Source organism: Paramormyrops kingsleyae, chromosome 15, assembly GCF_048594095.1.
Source record: "Paramormyrops kingsleyae isolate MSU_618 chromosome 15, PKINGS_0.4, whole genome shotgun sequence".
Taxonomy (NCBI): Eukaryota; Metazoa; Chordata; class Actinopteri; order Osteoglossiformes; family Mormyridae; genus Paramormyrops; species Paramormyrops kingsleyae.
This window is the reverse complement of record NC_132811.1, coordinates 16,490,588-16,508,701: the sequence shown is the minus strand read 5'-3', so window position 1 is coordinate 16,508,701 and position 18,114 is coordinate 16,490,588. Positions and strand designations below refer to the sequence as shown.

The 18,114-nt window shown below is 48.6% G+C and overlaps 1 protein-coding gene across 2 annotated transcripts in view; it reads left to right on the top strand.

Annotated features, from left to right (window-relative positions):
• Window positions 1–18,114, top strand: part of pde4ba (phosphodiesterase 4B, cAMP-specific a) — a 99,879-nt gene that overhangs the window by 45,715 nt on the left and 36,050 nt on the right. The gene's annotated exons all lie outside the window — the stretch shown is intronic.

Sequence of the window (18,114 nt, the reverse complement as noted above, 5' to 3'; positions counted from 1 at the left end):
GAGCACCTTTGGTGACACCAAACATTTGACTAGTCAGCTTTGCGGCTTGTCCATCGTAACTCAGACACAAGTCACGATGTCTTCAGGAACTACTCTAAAATGTAGGTGCGTGAGCAGATCAGGACGCCAGGGATATTTGACTGGGGATAGGTTTTTAATGTAAGTGTTACCACTGTGATGTGTCTTTCAGTCAACAAGACCATCGATCTAGACCCCTCTCTGTAGCGAAGATGAAATGATCTAAGTGCAAATAATATTCCAGAACCATCTTCTGGTCCCCGTTGTTGGGTTAGTAGATGCGGTTGCCATGTCCTGAGATATTAGCTCCCTGCTGATGTATCAGAATGCTTGTGGTGTATTCATTAGCAGCAGGGGATTATGGGTATTCTGTGTATTGCTGGTCTCCCTTGCTTGTTATCTCCAAACTCCAAAGCTCCCATGAAGATTCCGTTGCGTCAGTAAATGCGGTTTCTGAGTCGTAGCCATGTTCTATGGTTAATTACGCCTGTTGTTTCTTCAATTTGCCCCCAGTGCCCCATTTTCCCAGCACTGTGAGCTGAGGATGAGTAAATGTGGGCTGAAATATCTTTTCGGTTGCTGTGTCTGCCTCTGTTCCCTCTTAGCTTGCTGTGTCTGCCTCTGTTCCCTCTTAGCTTGCTGTGTCTGCCTCTGTTCCCTCTTAGCTTGCTGTGTCTGCCTCTGTTGCCTCTTAGCTTGCTGTGTCTGCCTCTGTTCCCTCTTAGCTTGCTGTGTCTGCCTCTGTTCCCTCTTAGCTTGCTGTGTCTGCCTCTGTTCAATCTTAGCTTGCTGTGTCTGCCTCTGTTCCCTCTTAGGTTGCTGTTATGGCCCCTCCAGCACCTCCTGCAGGGGTAAAGCTCTTAGTAAACGTACTGAATGTACCGTCTGGGGCTTTAAAGCAAAGACGGGCGTGACTCGGCGCTAAGCTAATGCCGCCGTCTTCCTCCCCTTGTGCGACAGCCCTTATTATTTTCCCGACGGGGTCCTGTCAGCGGGACAGAAGGGTAACCGTGGCGACGGTCCGCTTCGAATGCGGAGAGCACGTCACCGAGGAAGCAGCAGTGTCTGGGTGACTGCAATTACAAAATCAAACGTCCCGGCATGATCAGACATGTCTGTGAAATGCAGAACACATTACGGATGCGAGTCGGAACTCCAAAGCAAGCTGCCGGCATTTCCATAAAACATGGAAGCCTGTCCTTTTCAGGCGAGTCCAGTTCCTGCCTCTCTTTGTTCTGCTTTTGCACTGGCCTTCACTGCCCTGGAGCACTGGCAGTTACTCCCACTGTGCTGGGTGGAGTATAACTCAGTGGGCTCTGGATCTGTGCTCATGTCCAGAATGTCATAGGTTCAAATCTTGAGGCTAGCAAGGGACTTAACCCCAAAAACCGCTCCAAGGGTAATAATACTGATGTCTGACCCCAAATGGCCCTCAGTTGTGCATTGATTTGGACAGTAAATTTGAATAAACCTGGTATAGTGCTGGAGGTCATTGGTCTGTTGATTTTTTGGCTTTTTTTTGAGGGGGGGGGGGCACTGATCACCACCTTCCCTGGCATTGGCACCGCCTACTCTCCACACAGGTCTGTCGCATGCTGAGCTTCATGCTGCGAAAAGTTTTAATTATTAATGCGGCATTTGCATGTGTGTGTCAGCGTGACTGTTCATTCCGATAATTACTGCAGGGCAATTCGAGGGGGGTCTTCTGTTGAAAATTATATAGGTGTGGGGGGGGGGGGTGAAGAACACGAGAATGCCTCCCGCAACGTGTAGCTGTCTCCCGGCTGCTGGGTTTTCCTCTGTTTTGTTTCCGTGACGGTGCCTATTAGCAGTGCTGGGGCTGGCTGAGATCACCCAGTCACCTTTCCTGAAGGAGGGAACCAAGGGCACGCTTAAACTGCTCTGAGATCAGCGTCAGAGGCCCAGGGGGAGTCCCGGGTTGTGGAGGAGGACAGGCGAGGGAGCAGGCGCTAGGCATAGTGTCCGGGCACGGACCGTTATGGTGCTGACACAAATCCAGCACTCGGTACCACCATCAATGTAATCAGAACTCATTCCAGCCATTCCTTGTGGGACTTTAAAAGCTGCATAACAACAGGTCTCAGGTGGCATAGTGGTTAAGGACTGATCACCTGAAGGTTGCTGGTTCATGACCCAAGAGAAGTACCTTTGATCCTAATTTCAATTGAACCAGTGCGTGTATATAATTGCTATATAGTTATTTGCTAAAAATGACATATATGCAGTATATAATATTAGAGTAATGAGGCACATTTTACCATCTGTTCAGCATATGGCTGAGGGCAGAGCTCCTCCCCAGTAGGTGAGGGCGTTGTGATTAAGAGTAATGAGCAATGTCCTCAACGTTAGTGGAGGACTGTGACTCGTTAGGTCATTGCAGACGGAGTCTACCTTACCCTTGCCTTAGAGGCCGCCTCCTTATCGCCGCCTTAGAGGCCGCCTCCTTACCACCGCCTTAGAGGCCACCTCGTCACCGCCTTAGAAGCCGCCGCCTTAGAGGCCGCCTCCTCGCCGCCTTAGAGGCCGCCTCCTCGCCGCCTTAGAGGCCGCCTCCTTACCACCGCCTTAGGGGCCACCTCGTCACCGCCTTAGAAGCCGCCGCCTTAGAGGCCGCCTCCTCGCTGCCTTAGAGGCCACCTCCTCGCCGCCTTAGAGGCCGCCTCCTTACCACCGCCTTAGAGGCCACCTCGTCACCGCCTTAGAAGCCGCCTCCTTGCCGCCTTAGAGGCCGCCTCCCTACCGCTGCCGTAGAGGCCGCCTCCTTACTGGTTATGTGTTCAGATATTTTCTCGCAAACCACATATTTACACGAGGCCCATGAGATTTGGGGGCCACCTATTAGCGACACAGTCACAACACTAGAGACATGGGGGCCCAGAAGTGCCCATTTAAGTGGACCCCCAGAAACAACGAACCAGTTCCTGAGCGCATCGTTTCCGCTCTTGGGCGATCCGCAGGTTTAGCAGACGGTACGTTCTGTTCTATATTTTTTTTTTTGTTCTCGTTTTTGTGCCAGGAGTGGACAGAAGCTGTGCCAGGTGTCGCTCGCTCCTCATCCCTCCTAAAGGATCGTTTAGCATTAATCTTCAGCTTAATGGCCTCTCCGCTGTCCTCACCCAGCCCTTCCCCAGCTGCCCCCCCTCACTTTCAGCCCCCCCAACCACGCCGTGTCATCGATCTAACGCCGCTTTTAACAAGCTTAATACTACACGACTCTGCGGACGCTGCTTGTCTTTCCCCAACAAACTCTCCTGGTCTTTTTTCATGATGAGATGCAATTTTTAGATTCTGACCTCTTGAACAAAAATATTGTACCATTCTTAACCATGTCTAACAAGAATTTATGTAAAATCACAAAAAATGAAATCCTCTCTGACTGTTTCCACTGTCTCATCCTAAAACATGACATACCTGTCAGGAAGAACGTCACCCAAAGTTATCCAGTGGAGGATCAGTGGGATGAGGTGTGTCCTCTCTTCCTGATGACATCACTGGTGACGTCTGGCTCGCTGAGCCAGCTGTTCTCATGTAATGAAAGATGTACTGATATTACGATCAAGCATTAAATGAAAAGCAAAAGACTGCATCATACCTCCCCAGTTATTTTTTATCTGATTTATTAATAGCAATAAGAAAAATAAAGAGGCCTCATTTTGTGGCCTGGTGTGTGCGATCGCAATACTGGGCTCTCAGCTTCCTGGAGGCATTGAGGTTAGCTAATGTAAACCTGTCAGTGTTTGCGAGGGCAGGATTTCCGCTGAGCCCCACAGCGCAGAAGAGAAGCATCATCTGGCACCAGTGATATGCATACCCAGAATGCCACAGTGCTAAAAAAAAAAATGTTTTTCATGTGCTCCTCTGTCATTGGATAGTATGACTGTAAAATATGTTGGGTATTAACTTTGCTCGTGTGACCTTCACTGTGTGGTTGGACACAGAAGAAGCACATGTCTCTGGTGCTGACTTTGTGGTGGCCAGATCGCTGCCAAGTCTGCTCTCAGAGCCTTTGCTTCCTCCGCCTGAGTGGTGATGATGTTGGAGGTCAGGGATACTTCAAGGACTTCAGAATCCTGGAGAACCTGATGCTGTTCAGCATTGTCAGTCTGTCCTCTCCAGTAGGAGGATCTCTTTAACTGTAATGGTGCTTTATCTGCCGAGATTAGAGGCATGCTGGCGTGCTTCATCTCACACCCCCACCTTGCCCTCCTTTGAGACACACACCCATGTGTACACAGCTTAGGCAGAAGCTTGAGGTCTGAATGTCAGGTCAGTCGCTTGTCCAGTGTGTCTGGAGAGTGTCAGGGGCTAAGGGCCTCGGTCAAGGACCTAATGGACATGTGACTGTTCTGCTGAGGTCAGGACTTGAGCTGCTGGCCTTCTGATCACAGGCACAAAGGCTTAACCCCCTGAGCCCCACAACGCCCCCACTGTGTTAAGTCCTCTGCATTTCTCTGCATTTTTACTACAAGCAGCAATACTTTGGCCTTTACATGGGCCTTTACGGTACACAAGTTGAGGAATTATGGGAAATTTGTCAATTTGTGGTGATTTCTCGCTTTTTGTCCTTGAATTTTTAATGGGTGTCTCTTTCCTCCTGAGCTGCTTTTTGGCCAAGGAGACCACAGCCGTGACCAGCGAGGGTGAGCATGTACAGTACCATGGCCCCACCCTGCACCACAACTTACTGCAGGGGAGGAGGCAAGAATCTAATTGTGCCATCATTGTTAACTTCCGTGTTTATACACCCTGGGTAGTTGCTGTGCCTCAGCTGTGCTGTAAAAAACCCTTTTGAAAAGATCTTAACTTCCTAAATGAATTTGAAATCCTCTTTGCAGGAGGTGTTAATTATCTTGGCTTCTGGTTCTCTTTGAATGATTGAGTTTGCATGTGAATAAAAGGTCCCGCAGGTGAACTGGTCTCCAGGGTGTCTGTCCCACCTGCATACATTTTGCATGCTACTGCAATTGTCTGCCATTTGGACTGCAGACTGGAAAGAAATTTGAGACATGATGTGCCGGTACAGTAGCACATGTTTACGGGTGATCAAAGCCCCCCCCCCACCCGCCCACCTGGAGACGAGTCACATGCGAGTTTGGAAGGTCCTTTCAGGCAGTGGAAGGAGTCCCATCTCACCCCTCGGCTCTGAAAGCATTGTTGGTGCAATGGAGTGTCAGTTTGACAGCTTGGGGGGGGGGGGGGCAGCAGCCCTTGTCTTTCAGCAGCTTGCAGGCGCGCTGACACAAAGAGTGTGCTGGCCGCTCGCTCACCACTCCCCTAATTAAATTTCCCCCCTCCCTCTGTCACTTTGATGAGGGCCCCCACCCCCCTCGCCCGAATCCCGATTGCTTGCTTTCAAAATGGCCGATGTGCTCGCTAATCCAAAGCAAACAGAGGGCTTTTCCCTGGTTTGCTGGCCACTGGCAGCGCCGGTTACCGGGCGAAGCTGTCTGCGATACTGACCACCAGCTTTGAGTGGAAAGGCCTGATGGTGACAGCCAGGTGAGGTGCGGAGTAGTTCTGTGACTCTCATTGGAAGGTTGTTAGTTCAAATCCCTCTCACCAGAGTGGTCTCACTGTTGGGCCCCTGACCAAGGCCCTTAACCCCAAACTAAAGGACTGTCTGAGCTGCATTCTCAAAAAATGTCACATGAACTGTTGCTTACATAAAATGTCAGACTAAGGTGACACAATACACATAATGGTCAAAATGAGTTGTTTACATAAGCTGTATTTTACAGTGTTTGGGTTGTGTTTTAGACAAAAGAAGGAAAGAAACTTATTTATTGAGATAAAATCAGATGCCGGGTTTTGAAATGCTGTTGAAAAGTAAGCGCCGACTCCTGGCCCAGACCTGGTTATGTTGGGTTTAATGTTCCACTCTGTTTGCCCTATGCTAATTAGCCTGCCAGCTAAACATGCTAACCTTGACCTTTTATTTTGCTCTGGTGCTTGTTGGAATGGTAAAGGGGATCTGTCATCTTCTGTGTACAGCGTGAATCGCTGAGAGGTTGAGGTAGGGGCGATGTGTGGCTCAACAGGCTAACCCTCTGTGTCTGTGATCAGAAGGTCACCAGCTCAAGCCCGGCCTTAGCGAAACAGACACATGTCCAAGGGCCTTAAGCAAGGCCCTTAACCCCCAGCTCCCTAGGCACCAGACAGTGGCCGCCTCTTCACTGGGATCCCAAGCTTACGCTCCCCTGTCTGGGTGTGTCGTGGGAAGCACAATGGGGCAAAGTGAAGAGAATTTCCTCACGGGGGTTAATAAAGTATCACTATTCTATTGTGAAACATGACACAGTCATACACTTGTTTGTCCTTATGTCTGGTATTAAGAAGCACAGGTTTTCAGGGGTGATTCTAGATTATTTTTATTGAGGTTGGAAGGCATAAGAGGGGCATAATCCATATAGAGCAGCTCATCTTATTATGAAGCAATGATGTGTTTTGAATTGATGAATGACAGGGCAGTCGGTCAATCAGCTTTCAGCTGGAGCGAGTGCCTCTGTGGCCCCGCCCCTGTATATGCCTTTAGTCATCTTCCATTATGATTACACATTTTGTTTCTGACTAGCCCCGCTTCAGGGACTCCCCATCAGTTTTCTTTTTATAAAATCTGTTTATCATTCATTATAATAATCACTCAGCTTCTGTCCAAGCTTTAAACAACAACAACAACAGCTTGAATTGCTTTCACGAACGCCCAGTGACATTTACTGCTTTGCTTTTGCAAGTGAGCTACAGAAATTACACACTTTTGCAGTCTGTTATTAAGATGCAGCATCTGTGAGAGGGGGAACAGGGTGTCTTCCAAAAGCCATCACTTCAGATCCAGCTGTCTGCTCTAGTGCAGAGCCTCCCGTCCAGGGTGTCTCCCTGCCTCGTGCCCTGTGATGGACTGTCCTCCCGTCCAGGGTGTCTCCCTGCCTCGTGCCCTGTGATGGACTGGCCTCCCGTCCAGGGTGTCCCCCTGCCTCGTGCCCTGTGATGGACTGGCCTTCCGTCCAGGGTGTCCCCCTGCCTCGTGTCCTGTGATGGACTGTCCTCCCGTCCAGGGTGTCTCCCTGCCTCGTGTCCTGTGATGGACTGTCCTCCCGTCCAGGGTGTCCCCCTGCCTCGTGCCCTGTGATGGACTGTCCTTCCATTCAGGGTGTCCCCCTGCCTCGTGTCCTGTGATGGACTGTCCTCCCGTCCAGGGTGTCCCCCTGCCTCGTGCCCTGTGATGGACTGTCCTTCCATTCAGGGTGTCCCCCTGCCTCGTGTCCTGTGATGGACTGTCCTTCCATTCAGGGTGTCCCCCTGCCTCGTGCCCTGTGATGGACTGTCCTTCCATTCAGGGTGTCCCCCTGCCTCGTGCCCTGTGATGGACTGTCCTTCCATTCAGGGTGTCCCCCTGCCTCGTGCCCTGTGATGGACTGTCCTTCCATTCAGGGTGTCCCCCTGCCTCGTGCCCTGTGATGGACTGTCCTTCCATTCAGGGTGTCCCCCTGCCTCGTGTCCTGTGATGGACTGTCCTTCCATTCAGGGTGTCCCCCTGCCTCGTGCCCTGTGATGGACTGACCTTCCGTCCAGGGTGTCCCCCTGCCTCGTGCCCTGTGATGGACTGTCCTTCCATTCAGGGTGTCCCCCTGCCTCGTGCCCTGTGATGGACTGTCCTTCCATTCAGGGTGTCCCCCTGCCTCGTGCCCTGTGATGGACTGTCCTTCCATTCAGGGTGTCCCCCTGCCTCGTGCCCTGTGATGGACTGTCCTTCCATTCAGGGTGTCCCCCTGCCTCGTGTCCTGTGATGGACTGTCCTTCCATTCAGGGTGTCCCCCTGCCTCGTGCCCTGTGATGGACTGTCCTTCCATTCAGGGTGTCCCCCTGCCTCGTGCCCTGTGATGGACTGACCTTCCATTCAGGGTGTCCCCCTGCCTCGTGTCCTGTGATGGACTGTCCTTCCATTCAGGGTGTCCCCCTGCCTCGTGCCCTGTGATGGACTGACCTTCCGTCCAGGGTGTCCCCCTGCCTCGTGTCCTGTGATGGACTGTCCTTCCGTTCAGGGTGTCCCCCTGCCTCGTGCCCTGTGATGGACTGTCCTTCCGTTCAGGGTGTCCCCCTGCCTCGTGTCCTGTGATGGACTGTCCTTCCATTCAGGGTGTCCCCCTGCCTCGTGTCCTGTGATGGACTGTCCTTCCATTCAGGGTGTCCCCCTGCCTCGTGTCCTGTGATGGACTGTCCTTCCATTCAGGGTGTCCCCCTGCCTAGGCACCAGACTGTGTACTGCCACCCTGTACTGGATAAAAAAAGAAGGCAATTCTTGAACTTACTGGCAGAATATTCAGGCCTTGAATGAAATGTTACATAATTTTGCCATTTCTAAAAGAATGGGACTCACTGTACAGTCAATGTGTAGTCAAGCAGCTCTCTTCACGACTGTTGACCCGCGTGGATCACGTGACAGATTATCACCAACTTCTCCCCATGGTCACACAAACAGGACATGGCAGTGACGTCGCAGGCAGCGTCATAGAGGCCATTAATCTCCAGCCTTTGCCAATGTCAAGAATAACAATGGTCCTTTATCTTCAACACACTAAAGTTTCACATACTTAAATGGACAGGAAAGGAATTTGGCTGCCCTGGATGTTTAGGATGTGGTCTCTCCAGTTGTAAAATTTTATCAGGACCCTTGTTTTTGTCATGCACCCCCCCCGTGAAGGTGTCTGTTCCCTGAGGCACACGCCCATGACTTATTGTCATTTCTCTTTTCATTTTTCATATATTCTCTCTGTGTTGTTCACGAGTACTTATCCATCCATCCATCCATCAAACCATCCATCCATCTTCTGTAACCTCTTGTCCAGTGTGCAGTTGCGATGGCATTTCTTCTCAGATATTTCTGTCTCGGGCCCTAAACCAATGTTTCCCAAACCTGGTCCTCGGTGACTCCACAGGTGGTCCACATTTTTGCTCCCTCCCCACCTCCTGCCAGTCACTCCACATTTTTTGCTGAGCTGGGAGGGAGCAAAAACATGGACTAGCTGCGGGTCCCCGAGGACCGGATCGGTACACACTGCCCTAAACGATTCCATCTGGCTGTCAGTCTGTCTATCTATCTTTCTGTAGGTCATTTACCTCCCTCTCTACCTACCTATGTACCTACCCACCAAACAACCAATGAACCAACCATATATATGTAAAATGGACCTCACATCTTTAGTCGTAAACACAAGCTGATTAATTAATGTCAGCGCAGCTGTTCTGCAGCTCGGTGCTCTCAAAGCTAAATGCACTCATTATGAGAGCTTTTTCCCCTCAGCCAAGAAATTATGTTGTTTTATTTTTAGAAAATGCGTCCTTTGGGACCTGGCAGCGGCGAACTTAGCGAAGGTGATCTTGACCTAAAACTCCCTCTAAACTGTGCATAAACGTATTGTGTCACTGCTCATTGTTGAACGATTATTATTATTCGACTCGGGGATTTTAATGAGACATAACACCGTCCTGTAGAGGGCAGCCACTAAAAAGGGTTTTTTGTATAGCCTTCAGATTGTTTAAAAGTGAGGAAGTAATCTCGTTTTGGCGTCGGACGCCAGCCGTCCGGCCAGTACGTCACCCTCCCAGCAGAAGCAGCAACACGCTGATCTCCATTCCTCCATTGACCTGCTTTGACTTCAGCTAAGGACACCTGTTGTCATCTTCTCCTTGTTATCCATAGCCTTTTATTACTCTGGTGTAGAATGCGAAAGTTCTCCATTATTGTAGCCAATCCCTGCAACCCAGGCTGCTGTGTGTGTGACTTTGCAGGATCGGGTGCTACGTTGGTGATGGAAAAGTCTCCAGTTCAAATCCTACAGTTGGCAGAGTGACATCACTCTTGGGCCCTTGAGCGAGGCCCTTAACCCCTGATGGCTCCAGGGACTGTCTGACCTGCTTTCTCACAAAAAAAATGTACACTGCTGTAGGTAACAGGATCTGCAAAAAAAGTGTAACTTTTTTTCCCTGTTATTCAACTTCAAGTAGGAAACCCACTGCCCCTATTTATAAAGTCATGCAGTTAGGCTGCATGGCATCTCTAAACTGCCCGTAGGGTATGTGCCCTGCGATGGGCTGGCATCCTGTCCAGGGTGTACACCCACCATCTGCCCTGTGCTGCCTGGGATAGGTTCCAGACTCACTGCGACCCTGTTCTGGATTAGAAGAAGAGGCTTTTCTTCAAAATACAAGGCAGTTCTTGACCTTAGTAGCAGTGTATTCAGGTCTTCAATACAATGGTAAGTCATTTTGTGATTTCTGAAAGAAAGACACTCCCAATACAATGTGTACTTAAGCAGCTCTGTATACATACTGTCGATTCCCGTGGGTCATTAATAATGTTTATATATTATGAGCGTGATGACGACTCTAAGCATTGTCCCATTGTTTGGAAGCCTTCATGTGTTTGGCGTATGGTGATCTGATGCTCGGGGTCTGGTTACATATGCAATACTGCCCCCCCCCCCCACCCTTCCCAGCCCTCTGTGCCTGTCCCCTCATTGTGCAATGCCACGATGTGTGTCCGCGTTTGCAGAATCTGCTTCAGATCGCATATTATCCTGCCCCAGGATTCTAATGCCAACAAACAACTTCTGGAATTGCTCTTGCCGTAGCAGTCAGTGTGCCAGAGGAAGCTGGTGACTTTATCAGCCATGTGTTACTGGGTCTCGACCCAAAACCTTAGTGGGCTTATAGCAGCGTTGGACCTGGGCTGCAGAGATGACATTTAGCATGTGTGAAGACTTATAAGTATGGGTAAAACAGGGACCTATCTACAGTACATAGCAGATTTCCTCATAGTGGCTACAGGTAAACGTGCAGAGCTATTGCACATAATGGCATGGTGGACGTCAGCAACTGTCCGTGGAAAAGGCAAAAAAGGTTAGAAATATGGAGAGTGAGGAAACAGTCCTTAGCAGAGGTGGAAATTTCAGGTCCAGAAAGTACAAATCCATTCCAAGGTTTTGTTTCAACCAACCAGTTGAGTGTTCTGTGTAGGGCTGTCACTAATGACTATCTTTCTATGGATTAATCAATAGACTATTTTTACTGATTGGTCAATTAATCGAAATGATTAATTTTCCTCCTGAAAATCAAATGTACTGTTTAAGTTAATTTTATTTTGACAACAACAAGCTGTATATCATTGCAGGGCTTTAGATAATGGGCGCCAATGTTTTGGCACTATACTGACATTATTTTTTGCCCTCAATTCAATAAGCAGATTAGTAATAAAAATATTAATGAGATGCGTTTAGTGATGCCCAAAAGTTAGTAATCTGTATTAATTCTTTATACCTATTAAATTCGGTTAGCGGAGCACACCACATGCTACTGTTTGGGTAAATCATGGAAGCGATAAGCACTGAAGTGGCGGTGAAGAAAGGGACAGATCAGCAACCACAACATCTTTTAAAAGAGGAGATATTGTGGATAAACAAGGTAAAAAGATGTTGGTGGCGTGGCTCACTTGGTTTACGATAATAGTTTTAGTTTACGTTAATGACACTGGTCCCAACAAGTCCAACGCGCACAAACATCAACATAGTGGCCCCGTCAATCAACATAGAATAAGCCCAGATTGTAGCCTTAACATTTTCAAACACTTATTCACTGGAGATTCTAATGCAGCAGGCAGACAACTTTATGGCTTTAATAATGAGGGTGTTTAGCAGCTACAACGACACAAGATATTAAAAGCTCTCTGTACTAATAGTAACTTAATAAACATGAATACAACATGGTCGTTTCGCCCTTTCTGGTGGTCTGTCGCCCAGAATAGCGCCAGTGTGTTTTCTCTTCAGGCGTTTGTGTGTAGCACTAGTGCCACCGTGGTATGCCGTCAAAACTTTGCACAGTGCAAAGCCACCTTTTGTTTACTGATAATTTGAACTCGTCCCATAATTACGTAGTGAAGCTAAAGGAAAACAAATGTTATGATGAATTGAAGTGTTTTAGAAATCATAAAGGTAGTTTTGTTGAAATAATAATTAAAAAAATTATGGTCTAGATTTGTACTTTCTGAACCTGAACTTTTTCGACTTTTGTCTTTAGAACTGCAATTGCCCACATTATCTGTAGCGACTCTGAGGATGACTGAGAGAGTAAGAGCCCCTGGCCAACTCTCACCCATGACTAAGCAGAAGCTTTTATCCAAAGCGTTTTATCTACCAAGAAAGCAGGGTCAGACAGTCCCTGGAGCATTTTGGGCTAAGGGCCTCCCTCAAGAGCCCAATTGTGGGATCACTCAGCTGACCTTCCTATCACGGGCGCAGCGTCCCAGTCCTCTGAGCAACACCCCACCCCCATACTATGCAGCAATTTATGTTGACAACCACCAGCAGCTTCTGCTGTGATACGGCTAATTTGCTGTTAGCTAATCTATCGTTAGACAATAATAGCTGCAGGGTTTATGCAGGCTGATTTCTGACTTGCTTTCTGTTAGAGGTCAGAGAAGAAAGGGAATAACATTGAACAATTATTGATTGAGAAAATCCATAATATTATGTTAATATCTGAACTAGTGATGGGCAAATGAAGCATCATGAACCATTTGCTGTATTTTTTGAGACCACTAGATGGCGCTTTCTGTTCAAAAAATGGCTTAAAGCATGCCCCAAAGCAAACCAAGATCACCATCTAGTGGGGTCAAAAAATACATCAAACGGTGAATAAGTGTTTCAAAATTTACACCTGTGGTGAACATTTAGGCCCTCCAGCCCCTTGCCTTATCTCAGATCGCTCTGGGTCTCGTTCTCCCACGTGCCGGTATGCTCAGCTTAGCCACGTCTCTTTAAGCCTTATCACCAGGGAGTCCGTTACCTGGGGCAATTAGTGCAACAACACCGGGCTGAAATGCCTGCTGCGACCTGTGCCTTAGGATCCATTACCTCGCTCCTTTTCTTACACGCTACGCCATCATGCGCTACCAAGCTTCCAGCTCAAGTAGCCCCCAATCACGGTTTCGTAACAGCCATGTACCTCTGATAGGATCATTCTACATATTGGTGTCACCTAACAATGTTTTTGTGTGGTGGTCTGCCCTGTCGTTTCCATCAGTCACCACAAGGGGGCGGAGTTTTGGTTTCCCTGACAAAGTCCGCTGCTGTATTTACAAGTGACCTGTGATCTGATCCTTGGCACCAGGTCCCCGGAGCGACAGCAAGCGAGAAAACAATCCAGCGTGCAATCCGAGTAGGGCCACCCCGTCACATAGAGGACCCCTAATGATTTTTCAGGGGAAGTCCTTAAGGCCAGGTGGAGCTTGGAAGAAAACTTGGTTGTCCTGGCAACAGTGGGCAGTTTATTATTATTTTTGTCCGCTCCACAGAGAGAAGAGATTAAGTTGATGAATAGCCGAAAAGCTGAGTGAATCAGTGTGGCAGCAGTACACTAAGTGGCACTCATATGAAGCCTGTAACACTGTAACACTGTAATGTCCCGGAAAGTGTAACACGGTGCCAGCGGCGTTTGGCTGGCTTTCTGAATAATGCATTTGGGGTATCGGGCACATCTGGGTCCTTTTCAAATTCTGTACACACAGGCTGTGGTCCTGCACCTGCCTGCTTTCGGCAGGTACCGGCATGCAAAAATAGAAAATTGGCCCAGATTAAATTTAATAAATCAAAATATCAGATTGTGATATCAAATAAGAACACGATAAATATCCAGTCATTTTCTTTAACGGTTTCTGAGATATGGGTATTGGGATTCCCCCCCCCGACTACTTTCATTTCCATGGCTGTTAATTTTGGGATTTCACTAAGAATCTCGTGAAAAATGTTGCTTTTTCGAAATTTATTCTGGTACCTAGTTTAGTGGGGATTTAGGTATGTTTCCATGAGAAAATTGAGGATGAAATTGACCAATATTTCATCCAGAGGATCATCGCATTTCAGTGGATATTTCAGTTCAGTTTTTGAAAGGCACAAGGCATGAGTAGGAAAAAAAGAGTAAGAAATATCCTTTTTTTGTGAGGGAGAATATTTACATGTGACATTTCTGGTCGGAGGAATGATAAATTGAATCTGATGCATTTTGGGCCACTCTGCTCCAGCCGATGTGTTTACCTACTGGTACTTACCCCGATGGCTACTGTTTGGCACTCATGCTGGTTTTGCCGCATTTCGCATGTCTCCTGTGTCTTTGTGCATTAGCCTGTGGCGGCCATCAAAGAGACGGCGGTAGCCAGAGCAGCGCTGAGGAGGCTGGCTGGTGTAATCGCTCCTCATGCTATAGGGCAGCGGCGAGTAGCTCAGCCCTGGATTTCTTCATCTTCCTTGGGAGTCAAAATATAGATGCTTTGATGTGAAGGTACCTTTGGATCGGCTTGTCTGGACGCCTGGAGCATGTGTGTATGTGTGTGTACCAGGTGCAGACTTTACAAGTTGTCCAGACACCTAAACCCCAGTTGTTTACGGTGCCAGTCCACTTGCGGCGTAACGGGGTCTAATCGTATCTCGCCTGAGTTGCATCCTCACATCCGCCCCACGGCGCAATGGTGTCTGGCTCGGAAAGCACAGGGTGGGCTGGATGTGTTTCTAATTGGAAGTTCCCCACAGCAGCTGTTAGGGGACTGTTCCTGCGTGTTTTCCACACCACAGGCTGGTATTAAATTGCCTCCCGGCATAATGTCCCACAGTAACCTTGAGGTCCTCGGAGATTTTCAGCATCTGATTGAGGTAGTACAGCAAAGCCTTTGAGTCTAAAGAGATCCACAGGGGCCCCTGGTTCTCCGACTGGCTGCACACGATTTCTGAAGTGAGGGAGGACCTTGGAAATACCCCTGGTGGCTAGAACATCCTGTTTACTGTTGACTGAAGTGCATGGTGGGCAGTGCATGGATTCTCCAGTGCTGGGACATGGTAGGGTGGATCCCTCATGGGGCACCAATCTCGTACTACAAGATAGCTGCTGTGTCACACTCAAGGGTATCAGGGAAGCCCCGTGTTGCTGCAGAGACCCATAACACGCGCTGGTTTTCTGCACCTGATATGAGGAGCCTGGGCTTTGAACACCAAGCCTGAATACCAGCAGCTGGAGACTGTCACACAGTGTTTCCCATCAAGCTGGGTGCTCAACAGGAAGTGCAGTGATATGTTGCTGATGTTTTACTTGAATACTACATAGTAGCATTATTATTGAGTGGTAGGTCCAAAAGCTAGTGATGGTCAAATGAAGCTTCATGAACCATTTACTATATTTTCTGACACCACTAGATGGTGCTCTCTACTCAAGAAAGGGCTCAATGCATTGCCCCAAAGCAATACCAAAGCATACCAATAGCCTCCTCCAGTTTAATGGAGGGAATCTTTTGAACAAGCATTGATTCAAGCTTTCTACTGTCTATTCTTTAATATTTAAGAAGAAAGTCTAAAATGTGGTCATCCTCAATAGCAGCATCTGTCAATCTGAAATGAGTGAACGGACAGGGTGTAGGCAATGACCACTGCAACCCTTTATCATCCATTTTCAATATTTCTAATGCAAAAAAGAGCCTGAATATGATGTTTTTCATCCAGCCACTAGCCTATGTTTTAACATGCCTCTCAGTGCCCTTGGCAGATTTTTTTAGTCACCGGTTCCTGACCCCAGTGCGTCATGGTGACGGTGTTCTCAGTCGCACGTCATACCTGGACCATTACGTTGTCATGGCGGTCTTTGGGCACGTGGGGCGGGTGCTGTCTGCTTCCATGGCGACTGGCGGCCGGTCGCTCCGAGGCTCGGCACCATGTCGTGCTGTGAATCCACGCTCTTGTGACCACCTGACGGCGCACAGGAGTTCGGGTTTTCCTTTAGCGTTTAAACCTGAATCGGGAGATTTATTAACAGGTCCTGCTGTTTCCATTTATCCTCTTACCTACGTACTGCAGAACTGTTTTTCCTAAACAAGCATAATGATGTCTGTAGTGGTCACATGCACGGCGTTGGTTGTGTGGGGGGAAAAAATACCTGTAATGAGACCATCGTTTGCTCCCAGTCACCTAGTTTCCTCTGAGCGAGCGGGTGAAGCTAGTTTGGGAGCTATAACGCTGTTCTGGGCAGGAGATGTTCATAAATGCCCCCTCGTTAATGGAGCGGGAGCTTCGGCGGGGCTGAGCCGGGCGCTGGCTTGGCACATGCTGACGATGACTAATCGCATTCGGGGCTGATCTGTCACCCTGCTCTCCTTTCAGCACCACAGCGTCTCCTCACGATTTAACCGAGCTGTGCGTGTTTGGCTGCCACTCACAGTCCCTTGTTAAAAACAGGATGCCAGACAGTGGGATTCTCTGGATTCCCCTTGCTGGGGGGGGGGGGGGGGGTGCAATGAACAACACAAATACATGGGATCAGGCAAGGGAGTGGCTTTGCCCTTCCCCCATTGAGCATGAAAACATCCTACTTAAAAATTAGGAATGAACCAAACGCTGGTGAGGCTGAGATTGGGATGGGGGTGAGGGGATTGGGGGTGAGGGGATTGGGGGTGGGGGTGGTGCTACAAATTCTGGAATTAGGGGCAACATACTGCATGTGGTCAGGGGTGATTTTAGGTTTTGACCCACAGGGGGCTCAGCACCCTGAAATAATATGTAGCGGCACCTCACAAGAGGGGGACGGTCCTACCCCCCATGAAAAACTTGCCGAGTGGGAGGTACAAAATGTATATAAGTGCAGAGGTCAGAACAAGGCTTTTGGCTCCCTGCTGCTAAATGCTGAAAGAGGCAGCCCCCCCATGCTGCCCCCTAATGGTGCTGTCAGGCCCAGCGGTCCTTAAGCAGACGTACAGCGAAGGGAGTGGGGGGCCTCCTGCCCTCGCTCTGGTTGGCTCCCTGTGACCTGTCGCCGTGGTGACCGGCAATCAGGACATACAATAATCGCTCGATCAGAGGAATGGCCAAGAGGTGAACACACATGGAAGAAGCAAAGTGTACACTTCTGTAGCCCATGTAGTTATTCACATCTGTCATTCATTCATCAGTCGGGGGGGGGGGGGTTGTATATCGTGACACAGCAGTGGGCACACATGCTTAGTCAGATTGTGAAAGGATGTGTCTGTCTATCTATCTGTCTGCCTGCCTGTCTGGGGAGGAGCGATTGCATTCCCCTCTTTCAACACCCCTATTCAGACTAAAAATCAGGACTCATGTTTCCTGAGAGGGAAAAGCTTCTTAAGATATTGTGTAAAGTCATTATGAAAAATATACATTAAACCTTTGTACTCTGTTTTAAATATAACCTTTATTTAAAATGGCGCCGTCCAGGGCTACGGTGAATGGCCCAGCCTTGCCCAGGTAGCCGTTAACACAGACTTTAGTGATGATTTATCGCGGTAGTGTAGTTTTATACTGACATCTAGTGGACAACATTGAGCATTGCAAGTCCCAGTCTACCCGCTTCTGGTTTTCCTTCAGTATCAGTATAACCGTGATGAATTTTGCATTACTGCCCAAAATAGCCTTTCATTACGCTTTTTGCGCCGATGCATTCCCGAGGCTTCCATTGACTTTTGCTAATGTAATGAAATCCCAGCGGCCGAATGGACCTTACCATTTCTCCTCGTCAGTCTCTCTGTGAGTAATTGAATTAACGCAAAGCCCGCAGCGGTGCCCTAAAAACGTTCAGTGCGCTCGCAGCACGTCTTGGGAGGGGGTACTTAAACATTTAGAGAGTAATAAAAACCCTTGTTTTGTGGCTGAACATCTGGACGTTGCAGCTGAAAGCACTTTTAATATTTCCCAACAGCAGCTCCCGAGACACCCCGTAAACGCCGGACTTTTTTGGGTGTAATCGGCGCTTTGCGGGGATTTTCCTACGCGTCTCTGCTCAACCGTCTCTGGTGCTGTGATGGGGGGTCGTCAGTCAGCTGAACCTTCACACCGACGTGTTTCTTATGCGTGAGGAGGTGCTGAACATGGAGAGAACATGTAGCAAGTGTGAATTGAATTGGATCGGCGACGACCAAACTGTTTCTAAGTGTCGCATTTCAACCACGTGTTATCTTCCCGGCTTGATGATACTTTGCATCAAACCCACCTTGTTCACCGGTGCTGCCAAACTGCTACGATAACCCATTCTTTA